This window comes from Carassius carassius, chromosome 15, assembly GCF_963082965.1.
Source record: "Carassius carassius chromosome 15, fCarCar2.1, whole genome shotgun sequence".
Lineage (NCBI taxonomy): Eukaryota > Metazoa > Chordata > Actinopteri > Cypriniformes > Cyprinidae > Carassius > Carassius carassius.
The window spans coordinates 4,996,458-5,013,396 of NC_081769.1; positions in this window are offsets into that span (position 1 = coordinate 4,996,458).

A 16,939-nucleotide genomic window follows, 5' to 3' on the forward strand; every position below is an offset into this window, starting at 1 on the left:
AATGATATCAGGATGTTCTAGAACTTTGTTGCTTGAGATCATTTTATCAAAACAAAGTCAACAAGCAACATTTTTTTTTTGTTTTGTTTTTGTCACAGGACAGTGGAGGCAGCCATGTAGTGAAAGAGAGGGAGAATCAGACTGGGACATGACCCAGGTCAGATCTGAAATGGGTCGCATGAGTCAACAGCTCTTACATGTCCTGAGCATGTACACAGTCCACTATACCACTGCTTTGACATAATTCTGGGATAGATAATACCACAAAAAGCTAACAACTTTATTTTCATTGTCCACTTTAGACATTCTGCTGACTATAAGTCACTTTGCAACTAAATGTGAATCACCTCTCATCAGATAATTAGTAGACTGTAGTAGATTGGTAGATCTTTTTACATTTAATTTTAATGTTCCCCCAACAGACATTCTACTGACTATAAGTAACTTTGCAAATACAGGTCAATCTATTCTACTAACATTAAACTGACAAAAAGCTGTCATGTAGTTGCAAAGATATTTACAGTTTTTATAATTTCTAAAGTGAACTATTAAAATAAAGTGCAACCCACAAAAGCAGAAGAGAGTTAACTTAAAAAAAAGAAGTTAATTAAAGTAATTGCTTAGCTGGTTTGGTTCACAGCTGGCTACACAATGATGAGTTTAAACATTGCCACCTGAAAGTAATACTGTAAGTATTGATTATTTTATAAGTGAATATTCAGTTTTGCTTGTAGATATTACTTTACTTGCTACAGCATTACAAGGCCATTCAAATCAAGGATAATAACATGTACTCCTTTAAAAGGAAAGATTACGCATTAGTGAAACAGAAATCTCTTTGGTCAACAAATGAAAAAGACCCATTTTTATCATCCTCCCTATTGACTTTAAAGGTTACTGTGGCAATTAAAGTAAAGGCCAGTGCTTTGCTCAAGAGCACCCTGAATAAACTCTGAAAAGTGGATTGTACAAAGCGAAATAACTGTTTGGTTCCTCTTTTCCACATACACAGTGAATGGCTGGTCTGATCCATATCTGAAGTAATGACCCCCTCATTTCTCTCGGCACCTACCCCCCAGGAAGGTCCTGCTATTGTGCCTGTGTGTTATTGACTCGTCTAAGAAAATCAGCAAACACAGAGTAATTGGTGGAGCTGGAGGTTCCCCTCCAGCGCCCTCCTCCTTTGACAAGCCAAACATAAATAAAAGAGGAGGAAAGTGATGAGAGGGGCCTGGAGCCACACCAGATGAGGAAATGCCACAAAGGCGGGCAATGACACACATAACAATGCAGCCCCTGCAAGGTATAAAATGAGTCCTAATTATGAGCTGAAGTTTTAATTAAGATGAGGCTATACTAATTACAGCCCCTGACAGCGATGATTGAGTCTGAGATCCCATGTTCTGATTAGTCAGAACTGTCGGAAACCCTTACTGCTGTGGCTGGAGACGATGATAAAATTACCTGCCCTTTCTCAGCAGGAGCGCCGCTCATCATCCTCAACTTCAAACTCCTGCCGGTGCGCTGAAGATGACACGAGTGAACTGTGGACAGAGGAAGCGATGTGGAGCTTATCAGTGGCATGGCACTTCAGTGTGTTCTTAATCTTAATCAGAAATATCCAGTGTGTAAGGAAAGACTAAAGTAAATAAAGGTTAAGGGTGGAATATGTTTAATTAGTTGTGCCAGAACAAGAGAAAATATTATCATTTTTAAATAAATATACTTATAGCCCTCTTAAGCATCCTGATGTCCACCTGGGATGGATGTGAATGATTTCAGAGTATTATGATTATTATAGTATATGATGAAAGTGAAATTGGTTTCAGCCTCATTGGGTTGCCAGATTTACCTCTCAGGGAGTCAGAATGCAAAGTTTTTTTTATTAGTCTGCTGTGAAGTAAAGTTTTGTTGACAAGTTACCAGGCTGCTACAATGAGTAATAAAATTATTATTTTTTTCTTTCTTTTTTTTTGATATTTAGGTTTGAAAACATCACAGTGCACAGTATGTTTGAAAGATATTCATCATTTTGTTTGAGGGTTATAGTAGCAAGTAAACAAGACATCTTCAAGCCATTTATTTCTGTATGACTCAGACTGCATTCCTGGGCTGCATCCTTCATCAGGCACCAGGTCTCGACTGACGTTCTGCAGGAGAAGGTTTGGGTGAATCAGAGATGAGTTGCAGTCATGTAAGACTCGGCCAGCTCAATTAGCTCAGATTGGGCAGGCATTCTTCCTCCCACAAAGGAGACAGAATTCATGATGTGGTCAGGTTTTCACAGGGAGACCAGATTCGCCCCTGGAAGAGCTGTAACTGTAACCTTTACTCATTCGCCAGGCAGTACCTTTATGTAACCTGCTGCCAACTAACACCCCATAAAGGCCCTGCATTACTAAACAATTCTTTTGCGTCTAATCATACCAAAATATCATTCCTGACATTTGCGGTGTGGCATATACTGTAGAGTTCTGCAGCCATGATGTCAAAACTAAATCATCAACACTAAAATCAGCATGAGATTTTCCTGTTGGCTGTTAAAATTTCAATTACTGAATAAGATAAGGACCTGTGGTAAAATAAAATAAATAAATAAAATAACAAAAATTTGCTCACCATTTACATTTTATTTTATAGAGCTACAGATATGAAATCTGACCTTCTTTAGTTTTAGTTTGTTCTGCCTACGATGAGAGGCGACTGTGCACTCTTGGAATGAAAGAGAACGCATATTGTTTTGTCTGCCCATGCATAGAAAAAATTAGTGGTTGCTGATATTTACAGATCAAATCACCAATGTCAGGCTCCAGGTGTGCACTGGTTTGCTGTCTAGCTGAGGTGCCGCTCAGCATATTTTATGGTAACAGTGATTTTGCCACTCATTTTATAAAAAAGTAACCAAGTTTAGTTATCACCAACAACATGTAACTTTAATAATCTTTACCAAGCTGAAAGATCTGAATGTACAGAACTGTTTTTAGTCATATAAGACCAAAAGACTTTTTAAACAACTTGAATCTGTTAGTGTCGGAAAAAACACTACTGCCAGTCAGTGAAAAACAGTATTTTGAGGAGGAATATTAAACAGTCTTTGACTGTGGAAAGGAAGCACATTACTATTTGGGCAGTCAGTGGTGAAATGGTAATACAGCTAGAGAAAAATACATGTCTCTGTTTAAATGGTTCAAGGATGTGAAATATGTACTGTACTAAGCAAAATGCACTTCTTAAAAGAAATATATATATTTACAAAAAAAAAATGCCAACTTCTTATAGTCAGATAGGCTACTTGTTTAAATTAATACTGTAAATTTCCCCAACAGTCATCCTGTGTACTGGATTGTAGTTCTGTTTCTTAGGCATAGAACTGATCTGAATATATAATTTAATGTTGTTTTTTTGCTTGTTTTGTAAATACCTCACTAAGACTGCCACAAGATCTTAAATGTTTATGGTGATCTACATGGCAGACCTGAGCAGTGATATAACTCTAATAACTTCTAATTCAAATTAGAAACCATAAAGGCATTCAAATCCTAATTATAGTTAATGTTACAGAATGAGTACTCATCAAGAACTTTACAGCAAAACTGTGCAAGGATATCAGAAATGGTTTAAGATAATAAGCTAGTTATCTGCAAAGTGTATAAATCATGCTAAAAACATAGTCTTTAATTTTCTAGAATCTGTGCAACATTTAATTTGTTTGTTTGTCACGTCAAAAGAAAACAAGAGGAAATCCTGCAGTTGGATGTGTGTTGAAAAGTCATGTAAGGCCTGTGCTTTTGAGTTTCATTTTAATATTTTAATATATTTTTGATCCAGAAGAAGATTTATGGCATGTCAAGACTGTAAACTTGTTTAAATGGACTAAACATTCAAAACATATCGACTACCTGAAATGTAAATATAGAAAGTGCATAGAACAAAAGTTGTTGCACAACTACAAATGCCTACCCAGGATCATAAGAAAAATGCATGCCTCTACCTTAACTACTGAAAAACATACCTATACACAAATTGCCACAGTTTCCAGTTGAAATGAATGAGACTGACAACTTTTATTCCTTTCACCCAATTCCTTGTACAATTTCAACATGCTGCTAGATTTGAAAACTGATAAAACAAATTTTGGGTCACATATACAGCTTTGTACATGAGTTTTTGCATGGTAGCTCATGTGATATGGTATTGCACTTGAAGAGCTTCGGTGCCTCTGTCTTTTTGGGTATGATGGGACAAGCTTTGGTCATCATCATAGCATGGCAATTATCTTCCATTCTTCTCACCTCTTCACCTCTCAAGCTCTGTCAGATTGGATGGGGGCATATGCACATTTTCAGGTCTCTCCAGAAATAGTTGTTTGGGTTCAAGCCCAGTATGGGGCTGGGTCACTCAAGGACATTCAAAGAGTCATCTAGTGAACTTAAATATACAATATAAATCTAATTGCAGTTGCTAGTGAAAATGACAATAAAATGTTTCAGTGACAAAATATTGCACTAAATAAAAAATTATAATGTTATAAAAAAAATACAATAATGACGTTGTAATACTCTAAGCATTAATATAAAAACATTGTTATATTTTACAAAAAAAGTAAACATTTTGAAAAAAAAAAAATATATATTTTTTTAATTTCAGCGTACCTATCAATGTTGCACAAGTTTTTTGTTTTTTTTAATGCATAATAGTAACCCTAGAATGTGATCAACGTTTAAAATAGCTGGGTTAAGATATCGAACCATTTTTAGGACTGCAGAAATGTGTTATTTCAGTACAAACATTATCCCTCCGGTCACAATTGTGACTGAACATAAAACATTTTTTCACACACACTTTTCCAAAATAATTTCAAAAAAATATATTATTTTTTCAAAGGGTTTCTGATGACACATCATTTGGATATTTTCATGTCTGGGAAAAAAATATGGGATAAAATTTTTCTGAGGGTCCTCTTGGTGCTTTTATGCAAATTTAAAGTGTGTTTGCATGTGTCTTGTCTGAAGAGAGGATTGAATCTTGCTACACCGCCATAAAGCCAAGGTCGATGGAGTTTTGCAGTGATGTTTGTCCTTCTGTAGGTTTCTCTTATCTGTATATATGATCATGGAGCTCAACTATCAATTTCTTGGTCAACAGTCAAAAATAGGCCCTTCTCCCTCAATTGCTTAGTTTGGCCAGCTCTATGAAGAGCCCTGGTTGTTTCAAACTTCTTCCTTTAAGGTTAACCAAGACTACATGCTTCTATGAACCTTCAATGCTGCAGTGTTTTTTTTTTTTTTCTGTACTCTTCCCCAGATCTGTCTTGATACAATCTTGTCTCAGAGGATACTTATGTAAATGTGTTTTTTTTTTTTGAAAAAAATATCTCAAACAAACTTCTTTCACATTGTCAATATGGGGTATTGTTTGTAGAATTTTGAGGAAAATAATTAATTGAATCCATTTTGGAATAAGACTTTAACATAACAAAATTTTTAAAAAGTGAAGCAGTGTGAATACTTTCTGGATGCACTGTAACAGACAAACAAACACCACTGCAGGCCTTGTGATTCGACACAAAACATGTCGCACACGATAGACAAAATTGCATGGAATATGAATGCCAGGATCTCAACACCAAAATCGAACTATACAAGTGTCAGGATCCAGACACACAAAACATAAGGCAAACAGAGAGTGCATAGCCCAGAGAACAAAGCTGCACACTCACACAAAGAAAGGAACAAGACAATGGAGAACATGAGTGTCAGGATCCTGACAAAGAATCATTGTCATATTGGATGTTTATTAGTACTCATAGAGCACATTTTCTGCTTAACCATATTCTACATCCCTTAATATTCTACAATCCTACCCAATACATAAAATTAACAATTGCATTACTTACTATTAATAAGCAGTAATTAGGAGCTTGTTGAGGCTAAAGTTATAGTTAATAGTTAGTCAAAATTCAGAATTGCAACATTTATTTGGACATAGGAATTCGGAAGCCTTAACAGCAATTGTTAAATAATAATAATAATAATAATAATAATAATAAATGCATACAGTTTTTTGTTAGTTAATATGTTAATAAAACATAACATTGTATAAAGAATATGTATATGTGTGTGTGTGTGTATAAATATATATATATATATATATATATATATATATATATATATATATATATATATATATATATATATATATATATATATATATATATATATATATATATATATATATATATATATATATATGTCTTTCAAATGGATTAATAATGCCTACCTCAAACAGGTGGCCTGCACTTCTGTAATTACTGATGGTGGCAAGCTTTTAAATGGCAATGGCTATTCATTTTTTTTTAGAGGTACACTAAAATAAAATTATCATGTGTTTTACTTCTTTCCAATGTTGTATCATACAGCTACATGCAAATATGCATATGCAATACGCAAAGACTCCCATGAGACTCTAAAGCTCTGTTGAATGGCAGTTGTATCCACTTGTCCACTGTTAAATAAACAGGTCAAGAAAAATGTAAATTAGCAACAATAAAATCCAGCTATAACAATCTTGTATATTTAATACCCAAAATCATTAACTGTCATTGTTTTCAGACAGACTGATAACAAAAAATTAAATTAAAAATAATAATCAGCACTCCAGTTCTGGACAATGAGAAAGCCAGTTGGCCATTTTCATAGTATTCAGAAGCATTAGTCTTCATGTTTCATTGATGGTTAAACTTTTACAGTGGAATGCAAGATCCCTCAGCTGTTGTAGTAGAAGCATCCTCACGGCTGTGTTTTAATTTAATGCCAAGGTACATTAATATAACACAAAATATATTTGTAAATGTACATTAAATAAAAACAAAAATATAATACAGTATAATATAAAAACAAGTGGATTTTTTGCCTGTATTTTATGTTGCTTATTGTTTGGTTAAAAGATGCCATTTTGTTTTTATGTTCATTCAATTTTTGAGATTCTCCATCACTCTTATTTATCCAGAGACCATTTGGTTTTCTCTACCAGAAAACAACCCATCCCAGCATACTAAGGCATCTGTTGAAACTGTATTACTGTGAAAATATCCAGTGCCACCCCTGCAAGCAACCCAAGACCCAAGAAAACCAAAGTCGAGAGGCAGAAGCAGACATGTATCTGATGAAAATGAAGCAACACAAACGCTTAATTTTGTGCCTAAATGCCCTCCAGGACTCCAATTAATAATGAATCAGCTCCTCACTCCAGTACTGTAACAAACTCATGCTGTGAAAATAGCCAGTGGAAATAAATTTAAGTAACTGACCTTGAGTGAGGATAATAGATTTCAGTTTCTGATTATTTACATTGGGATCGTAAAGAATATTGGTCAAAGAGGCTGGTTTGGTTCCTGACTATGTGATCTAAATGTAAACAAGCAAAAAAAATAAAAAATCTGATGATGAGTATGATCCACTTTTCAAAATAAACCCTCTTTCTCAGTCTGATCTCATTACTGATGGCAAACATCCCACAGTACCAGCAACATATTTTGGTTGATGAGAGGATGGTGGCCAGCAAGGGCCATAAAGAGATGAAGATGCAGCCTCCTTTTTGGTGATTAATGGAAAATAAAGCCTTAAAATTATAAAGATAAAATTATTTTGTCACAATTATGGCACAATTAACATTTAGAATAGGCTTTTCATGTATTTGATCTTCAAGTAAAGGTCTTTTATTTTTTTCAAAAAAAAAAAAAAAAATTAGATAAGAAAAGATGGCCTTCTTACCAAGTCAACAGACAAACATGAAGATGCCATATGTCCTTCAGTTCACAAAGCATCAAGAGGAGACAGGGTGAACAGGAGGTTCAGCGAGGGTTTTTGGACAAGGTCATTGCCATCCAAGAGCCTGTGCTGCATTACAACAGGCACATTGGAAGAGTAGACCTATGTGATGTATTACATGTAAGGCTTTTACAATGTTTTGTAAAAGATAAAGAAAAAAAATGGTACAGTATAACACTACATTTACAATACTTGGACTTTTTGCAATATGCTGCGTTGATGCGTTAATTTTGTATCAAAAGCTACAGAAATCCATGCAACTGTGTTATGTTGAGTAAAACACAAACTTGTTTAGAAATGTTTGCATGCAAAGTAAAAAAAAAAAAAAAAAAAACACATTTGACATTGAAATTGTTTGAATTGAAACCTCCTACACATCAGTATATGAAGGATGCACAAAATGATTATATATTTAATCATGATTCCCCAAATAAATTCTGATTGTACAGTATACAATGTTAAAATGTGAACAAAATCTGAAATTCAGATGGGGCAAAGACTTTTTCACAGCAATATGTTACATGAATGGATAATGTTTAGAGACTGTACCTGTAATGCACTGATTTGTGAACCAAACTTCAGCAATGTTAGATTTTCTGAATAATAATATTAATAATAAAAAAGTATGAATATTCAGTACATGTATATATATATATATATATATATATATATATATGGTATGTATGTGTGTGTGTACCAAGTTGGTAAATCATAAAAAAAGGCTAACCGGAGATCCAATCACATCTAAAAAAGCATTCACACCCCCTAATTATAGTATTTTATGACATATATTTTCAGTCAGTCAGCATTTTCTCCAAGTAACACAATTTTAGCCTTCTGTAAACCTATTAGTGTCTGGGAGAGAATTAAATAAAGGCAGGTAAAGTTCAAGCTTGAAGCTAAAGGTGACATTAATAATCAAAATGGTGACTTCAAATGAAACTATGTAGACTACCCCACAATGCAGTGAAATACAGTTATTTGTTTTACAGTAATTCCCTGTCTTATGACAGCAAATTACCTAGCCTGCAGTGATTTCAAAGTGCAAGTTGAAATTCAGTGTTTTATTGTAGGAAATTGCTGTTAAATCTTGTTCAATCCTGGCCATTTTTACACTGTAGTTATTTTCTAACATAAAACAAAGTCAACTTAAAATATTGACATAAATTTCACTGCAGTGTCTTTCAGCAAAAATGGAAAAAGGGTCCCAAAAATGTGTCTCCTGAATCCACCGCTGGCATTTCTTCACAATGTCACTTCTTCATAGAAGGTAAACACATTCCCAGATCTAATCATCAGCTGAGCCTGTGGCAGTCAGGTTTGTGTTTATTTGAGTGTGTGCGTGTGTGTCCTCCAGAGCTGATAACCTCCTAGAACCTCCATTAACTAAGAAGAGCCGAATGTGTTATCAGTTCCTACTGACAGCATTCTATTTATTTCCTCATTTACACACACAATCAAGAGTGTGTTCTTCAACCTGATGCCAACACTGCTTCAAAACACAAATGGGTCTTTACAAACATACATTAACCTGCCAGACTTTTCAACCTTAATATCAATGAAACAGCAACGTGTCTGTCCTGTCAAGAGAAGGGCCCTGAGAGCCAAGTGAGGCCCCCTTAGGAACAGTTTCCCATAAAATAGAAATGAGAGCCATATGCAATGAGTGACATTTAGAAAAATGATCAATACTTAGAGAAGCAGTGGTATTACCATGGAATTTATAGCACCAAGATTTATCTTAGCCACAGGCCAAGATACGATTAAGAAAGCAGAGGGCTTTTGAGACAGCTCAGCTTGTAAAACATCAGCCCATAATTGTCATAGCATAATGTGGAGCTTAGCATTAAAGACATCTGCTTCATTCTGTTATGGTCTGGTATTCATTTTTCAACTGGTTGCTGTTTCGTATTTCTGAAACAAAGAAAGACAGCAATGGGAAAAGGAGAAACCGCACATGTGCAAAAAGGCAGGAGATCCCAGGTGCTTTCCAGTCATAATGATAGTTATAATACACAGCACCCACAGAGCAATACAACTTCAGGAGGGTATGACAATAATAATAAATAAAAAAACGGCTGTTCCTTTAGCAGTTTGTAATAGGCTGCCACAGAGAGTTTAGTTCAGCTCTATTGGCAATTCAGGAAGAATTATCACTCCACAACCTAGTGAACACGTTTAATTAAGAAGTAACATTTCATATGCAAATCATGGAATATGAGAGATAGTATATGTAGTATGGCAAACATATTGTCTAAGATATTTAAAGTCTTTTGGTAAACAGTCGGAACTGAACACTTCCTCACATTTTTAAAAATGACTGCTGTGCTTCTGACAGAATCCTTTTACACAAAGCTGCTTATTCAAATACAGCATGGGCAGTACATCACAAGCATATTCACAAAGTGGAAGAAAATTATAGCTAAAAGCCACTCACAATCCTATATGTTCATAGTTTGTTGATTTATAAGCGTGAACGTTTTCCCACAGGATAAGTTCTGCAACTATTTTTAATCATCAGTCTGGAGAATGTTTAACCACTTGTTGGCTGACAGACCGACAAGGCCCTAACCCTACCCTTACAAGCATGTAAAACTGATCACCCTCAATCTACATTTATCCAAAATGCCTTTTGAAAGAAGTCTTAAAGAATGTTTTTTTTTTTTAATTTTTTTTAATTTTACATTCCTCACTAAATCAGTTTAATACCTATTTCCAACACAATCAACTAATGTTTAGACATTGTTTCACAGAAACACACACACACACACACACACACACACTTTTTGTGAAAGGTGGGTTCATCCCATAGGCGTAATGGTTTTTATACTGTAGAAACTGTATATTCTATGGCCCGACACCAACCCTACACCTAACCCTCACAGGAAACTTTGTGCATGTTTACTTTCTCAAAAAAAAACTCATTCTGTATGATTTATAAGCGTTTTTAAAAATGGGGACATGGGTTATGTCCTCATAAATCACCCTCTCCTTGTAATACCTGTGTCATACCCATGTCATTATACAGAGTTGTTAAATGGGATCCAAATCTCAACCAACCTGCTTAGCCACATAACGCCTGTTGCCAACAGCAAATTGAGGTCAGCTACCGCCACAGACTTGGGCATTCTCTCCAGCCTGGACAAGGTCGTACTGCCCTGTTCTCCATCTGTAACTTTAGCTGGTTCCTCACTTCAATAAAATACATTCAACCAACTTTTCATATTTTTTTTCTCTTAAGCCTATGGTTTCCTGCCTGTCAGACCTCGTTTTGCTGCTTATCACCCTGTCCAATACAGTTGTCCTAGCTACTTCTGCATTAGAAGATGTTAACAGTATCTTGCAGACATAGAGAAGGCTGGTCTTGGGTCCTTGTGAAATCCTAGGTCCTGATCTGATCTTCAAATAAAACTGCTGACAATTTGAAGGAAAATCAGGATCTGCTTCTAAGAAGAGAGTTAAATCTACTGGGAAAACATCTACGCATCCTCCTTCATCCATCAACAACCCAGCTATCATGAGTGTAAGCTTTCCTCAAATTATTGAGAAATTCTTATCTCTGATTAGAAATTGGACAACAACACAAAATCAATCATCAAGAGATAATATGCCGCAGGAAAGGCTGTATAATTACTGTATCCCCCATATAAATGCAATGGATTTCTATAGACAAAACAGTTTAACACTTTAAGAACACATTACATTTCAGTAGGATACTGTATTAAATAACACTACTTTACTATAAGAATACAGTAAGTGACAGGCAACCCAGCTACCAGTACTTTATTGTAATTATGCTATCTTTATACTATGTCCAGTTTGCTTAGAAACCCTTAGTTAAGATAAATTAATTACATATCTTTCTTTCATTCTATTTTTTTTTACTCACCCAAAGATGATTTGAATGTTAAATTACTTCTATATCACTTTCCTCCTCACAATGAGTCTCCATAAATTTCCATTGCATGAGGAAAACTCTTTAAGACCAAAAATATTTCTGTCTTCTGTTACTAGCTAGAGTGGTTGTCAGGCAAAACCAGTCTCTATGCTCTTTTAGTGGTGCATGAACCTCAGTAAAATACTGCTGCCCCTGTAAAATATTATTGATAAAGTCTTGCGTCAATGAAGATTACCATGTATCGACATGGGAATCATTAATTCTACACAGTACTGAATGGATGCGTGAATCCAAACAGCTCTGTAAACAGGATACACAGGCATTAAACCCAAATCTTCTTTAAGGCAGTGGTGAGGAGAAGAGCAGGGAGATGATGCTGTCCTTTACAGTGCTTGTGATCGGGTTGTGATATTGGTTTAGCGTGTGCCCAAATGCCCTTATGTTTAATCCGGCTCTGGGTGGTTTTCATGGCTCGAGTGCTCTTAGATGTATAGTGTATCATGCCAAGTATAGAAGTTATTCAGTGCACTAGGCACAGAGGGATCAGTGGTGTTGTAGTTGTTGCTCTTGTAGTCAGTGAGTTCTTTTAATCCCTGTCACATTTGTTGCAAGAGTTTTTGGTCTCTAGGTGAGCTTTGGCTCTTTTTATGCCAGCGGTCAGGTCGTTTCTAGCTTTCCTCAATGCTTTTTTAACCTCTGCATTCAACCAAGTGGGGAAGTGTAAAGGTTACAGTATTTGTACTGTAAATTAATGTTTATTCAACTTCTGGCACTTTGGCATGTATCCTGCACCTACCTTGTACACTTTTAATGCTAAACCTGCATGGTTATGTCAATAAACCAATATAACTGTCATTGTGTCTGCAATAACCTGTTACTTTCTAACTATATAGAATAGGTTTGTACTGTTGGCTCGATGCATTCAAGTTATGTTACTTCCAAGTTACAAGTCAAGTTACTTTCCTCATGGATTATGAAAAGGCTTTTATGAAAAGTAGCCCTGAACAACATTTTAATGAGCTGGGCATGATTCAGGGTGGAGTGATGGCTCTTACTGGAATCATGCTACTGCAGCATGGTAAGCTTTGAATACTAAGAATTTGAGTCCATTAATGAGGTTTAAGAAGCCAGAGGGCTGTAGGTTTTAGTACAGGCAGGGTGCATGGAGGCCACAGTGAAGTTTGCCAGATGAGGGAAAGAAAGCATTCGGGTGTGTGAGTTTGTGTGTGGCATTACGATTTGATATGTTTTTCTCTACAGCTTGTCTTGACCTCCTGCTAGAGGAGTGGTGCTCCTTCCTGTTCTGGGAGTCCAGCAGTGCGGTTATGATATTTTATGGTTCACTCTCTTACTCTAGAGTTCATAATACTGTACAGTGAATGAATTAAACCAAAAAAGGGCCTGGCCTTGTATGTGCACACTGTGAAGAACTTCTTAGGTGGGGAACTGCTAAGAGAAGAAAATATTTTATTGTGGACAGGTGCAGAATCCTTTGGTGCCACAGACATTTGTTTTATTCCTACAGTAGTAGAAGAAAGAAGAAAGAAACATAAATCTCCATTAACATTTATGCATATCTAGGTTTCATTAAAAGCAATTTACGGAGTATACTTTTTACTAGTTTGCATGTTTCCTGAAAATCAAACCCATGACCTTGAGCATTGTTCCCACCCTACAGTTTAGCTACAGAGTATGTTAAACTTTAGATGCAATTTTCTTAATTACATTTTTTTATTTACTGTATATAGCATCACACAATTCAGGGAAATCTATTATTATTATTATTATAATGTCATTAATTGTATAAAGAGAGAAATTGGTTACAATGCTTTCTGTAGCTCTTTATTTTACAGTACATGTACTTCTCTGGTACATACATGATAAATATTAAGTACCTACAGGCAAATGAGTCGTAACACAAGGTACTTACCTGATCAAGACAAATATTGTACTTGGTATACACGTGGTAAATATGTACTAATTACAAACAAGTGTGTGTAATAATGGTCACTTACAGCTTACAGGTAGTTTCAGTATATGGTAACTAATAAGACAAATTACTATACTTACTAATGGTATATACATGGTAAATATGTAGCACCTACGGAAAAATGTGTTAGTATGTGGTAACAAACAAGACACATACTGTACTTGGTATATAAGGTAAGCTTGGTAAGTCCTAATGTCACAGGTCAGAGCGGACCAGAGATGTCGTGAGTCACGCCCCTCCCTAGTTTCCACCTCGAGGAGGTCCCAAGAACACCCCAAAGACCAGACACATGAGAGACGGTAAGTAAATATTAAAACAGCTTTATTAAATTACTAAAAAAAGGTATAGGGAAGGGAGGGGGAGGGAAGCTAAAATCCAACTCTCCAATTGGGGGAGTATCAATCTCAAATCTCTTAGACTCCGTCACGGGAGATCTCGGTATGTCCTTCACTCCTCTTTCCTTCTGGCTATGTGACGACAATCGGCTTATTCACAAGTGCCCCTTTGGTCTAGCTTGCAGGACAGCTGCCCAGGGCCCTCTCCTTTTCCTGGACATATCAGATACAAGTGGTAAGTATTTAGAGTTTGAATGCACGGTGTATACCTGCTGCTTCCCGTGGTGAACTCCGAGGCTTCACACTTCAAAGGGACCTGCTAGATCTGTACAAGAACATACAAGTCAGTATGACAGGACTGGACATGGATGGTGGACAGAGGGGCCACTGGCTCTTTGCTCGGGGCACAGGTAAGTCTGTAGGAAATACAACTGAGGCTTCACTTGGGCATACAGGCGAACGTACAACACAATATGCTGGCTTTAGCTTTGGGCATAAGGGAAGTACATCAAAGGTAACCGGGACTTCACTCTGGGCATTTAGGCGGGTGTACAACACAATATGTTGGCTTTAGCTTTGGGCATAAGGTAAGTACATCAAAGGTAACTGGGACTTCACTCTGGGCATTCAGGCGAATGTACAACACAATACGCTGGCTTTAGCTTTGGACAATAGCTTACGGTGAATATACAGGGAAGCAGAAAGGGATGTTACTCACACCTTTTGGGGAAATAGACGTCAGGCGTTCCTTTTGTGAGATTTTACCAACTGCTGATAGAGATGCGGGTCGAAAGCTGCTGCTGCGTTGGGCCGAACACGGCCTCCGCTGATGTCACACACAGGTAAGTTGTTACACCCAGGGTGTGCTACACTGGGTAGGTTGGATGCTTCCCTCTCCTTTCTGCCAACCAACAGGGTGAGTCTTCTAGACAGGGGCGAATGTTTGAAGAACTCCAGAGCAGGTAATAATACACACACAGCTGATTTCCTCCTCCAGCAGCCAACTCCTCACCATTAATACTTCCCACTTTATCCACACTGTTCTTACTTGAATTTGTTTCCCACCTCCGTTACCTGGGGTAGAAGGGTCAGGATGTCATCGATGGCTTCTAATTAGAGATGTTGTTTTCTTCGCCCGCCTCAGTACTCACTTCCTCCACAGGATTTCGTCGGGCCTGAAAGGGTGGTTTTTGACGACACAAATACAGCACAACACTGCAATTTTCAAGTGTATACACTCACAGCAAAGGACAAAGGCTCACCCACTGCACTCCACACACTCTTGGTGAATTTAGGGTCAAACCCCCAGTCTGACCAAAGACTCGTCCTGGAAATCGTGAGAACACTGATGCAAAGAATATTCAGATTTAAACGTCGCCGCCACGACACCCCAACGTCTTCTCTCACTCCTGGTCCCGGCTCACCCACAATCCTCCTCCACGGTGGGGCCGGGAAGAGACTGGTCGAGTAGCTTGCCGCTATGCACTGTCCGTACCGGCCCGAAGTGAGGCCATAGTATGGGTAAGGGTCCCCCAACAAGAACACGGGCCGGAAGGCTGGGTACTGGTAGAGCCCCAACTGGATTGTCAGGATGTGGAAGTGGCCCGAGGACTGGCGGTGGTCCGCCGAGGACGAGTTCCGGTAAAGGTACGAAATGAGAAGCCCTGTGCCATATTAGTTACCATATATGGATACTGTAAGGACATGCCTGTTTTTACCCACTTGTCTGTAAGTCTTACATATTTATCATGTATATACATTAGTAAGTACAGTAATGTATCTAATTATTTACCATTTACAGGCACTACCTGTTAAGTCACCTTTATTACCCACACTAGTCTGTATGTACAAACTAATTACCATGCATGTACAGACATTAAGTACAGATATATATCTTATTTGTTTACATGTACATACACTTCAGGTAAGTAGCTTGTGTTACCACTCATTTGCCTGTAGGTAAAAGATATTTACGATGTGTGTACCAGGGAAGTACATGTACTGTAAAATAAAGTGCTACCATGATATCCCTTTAAAAGGAGTATTTTCTAATATCCTGGCAATAGTTTACAGTGTACTGGTAACAACATGTGACTATCAATAATGGAGGAAATTAGAAATATTATCTTGTTTTGGTTTTTTGTGTAGTTGAGTACTGGATAAGTCTCTATTTTTCTTGTCTCTAGATGTGGCTTAGGTTCAGTTCATATTTCAGTTCTTGACAAACTGTACTTTCAATGTTATTGTAAAATGTACATTTTTGGAATGTTTATTTTATATAACGAATGCAGCATTTCCTATAGACATTTATATTTTAAGCAGTGGCAAAAACAAAAAAAAAAAACCAAAAAAAAAACATGTAAGATTCCCAAACCGTATGTGTAAATATTAGAAGCATAAAGTTGTACAGTATGTTGAGTAGTTGAGGCTACAATTATTGAGGTTTAGAACAAACCCTTACCAGAGTGCCCCAGTATCCAAGTGCTGATAAATTAATCTTTGAATGCTGGGTTAGTGCCAAATTGTTTTAAGCATGCTGTTGTTCAACCTTTGCTTAAGAAACAGGGTTTGAATAAGAGTTCTTTAAATAATTATCGCCTTGTCTCTAAGGTGTCTTTCCTGTCATAGTTGTTAGAGAAAGTTGTGCAATCACAATTTATCTTGTTTTTAAATTCAGCAAATTTATTGGAACCTTTCCAATCTGGCTTCACTGCTTATCATAGCACAGAGTCTGCTATGTTAAAGGTATCTAATGATATTTTACTTGCAGTTGATGCTGGTAAAAATGCTGTTTTAATGCTACTAGATCTTTCAGCTGCATTTGATACAGTTGGTCATGATGTACTTCTTTGGAGTTTAGAGCATTTGATTGGTATCAAGGGTACCA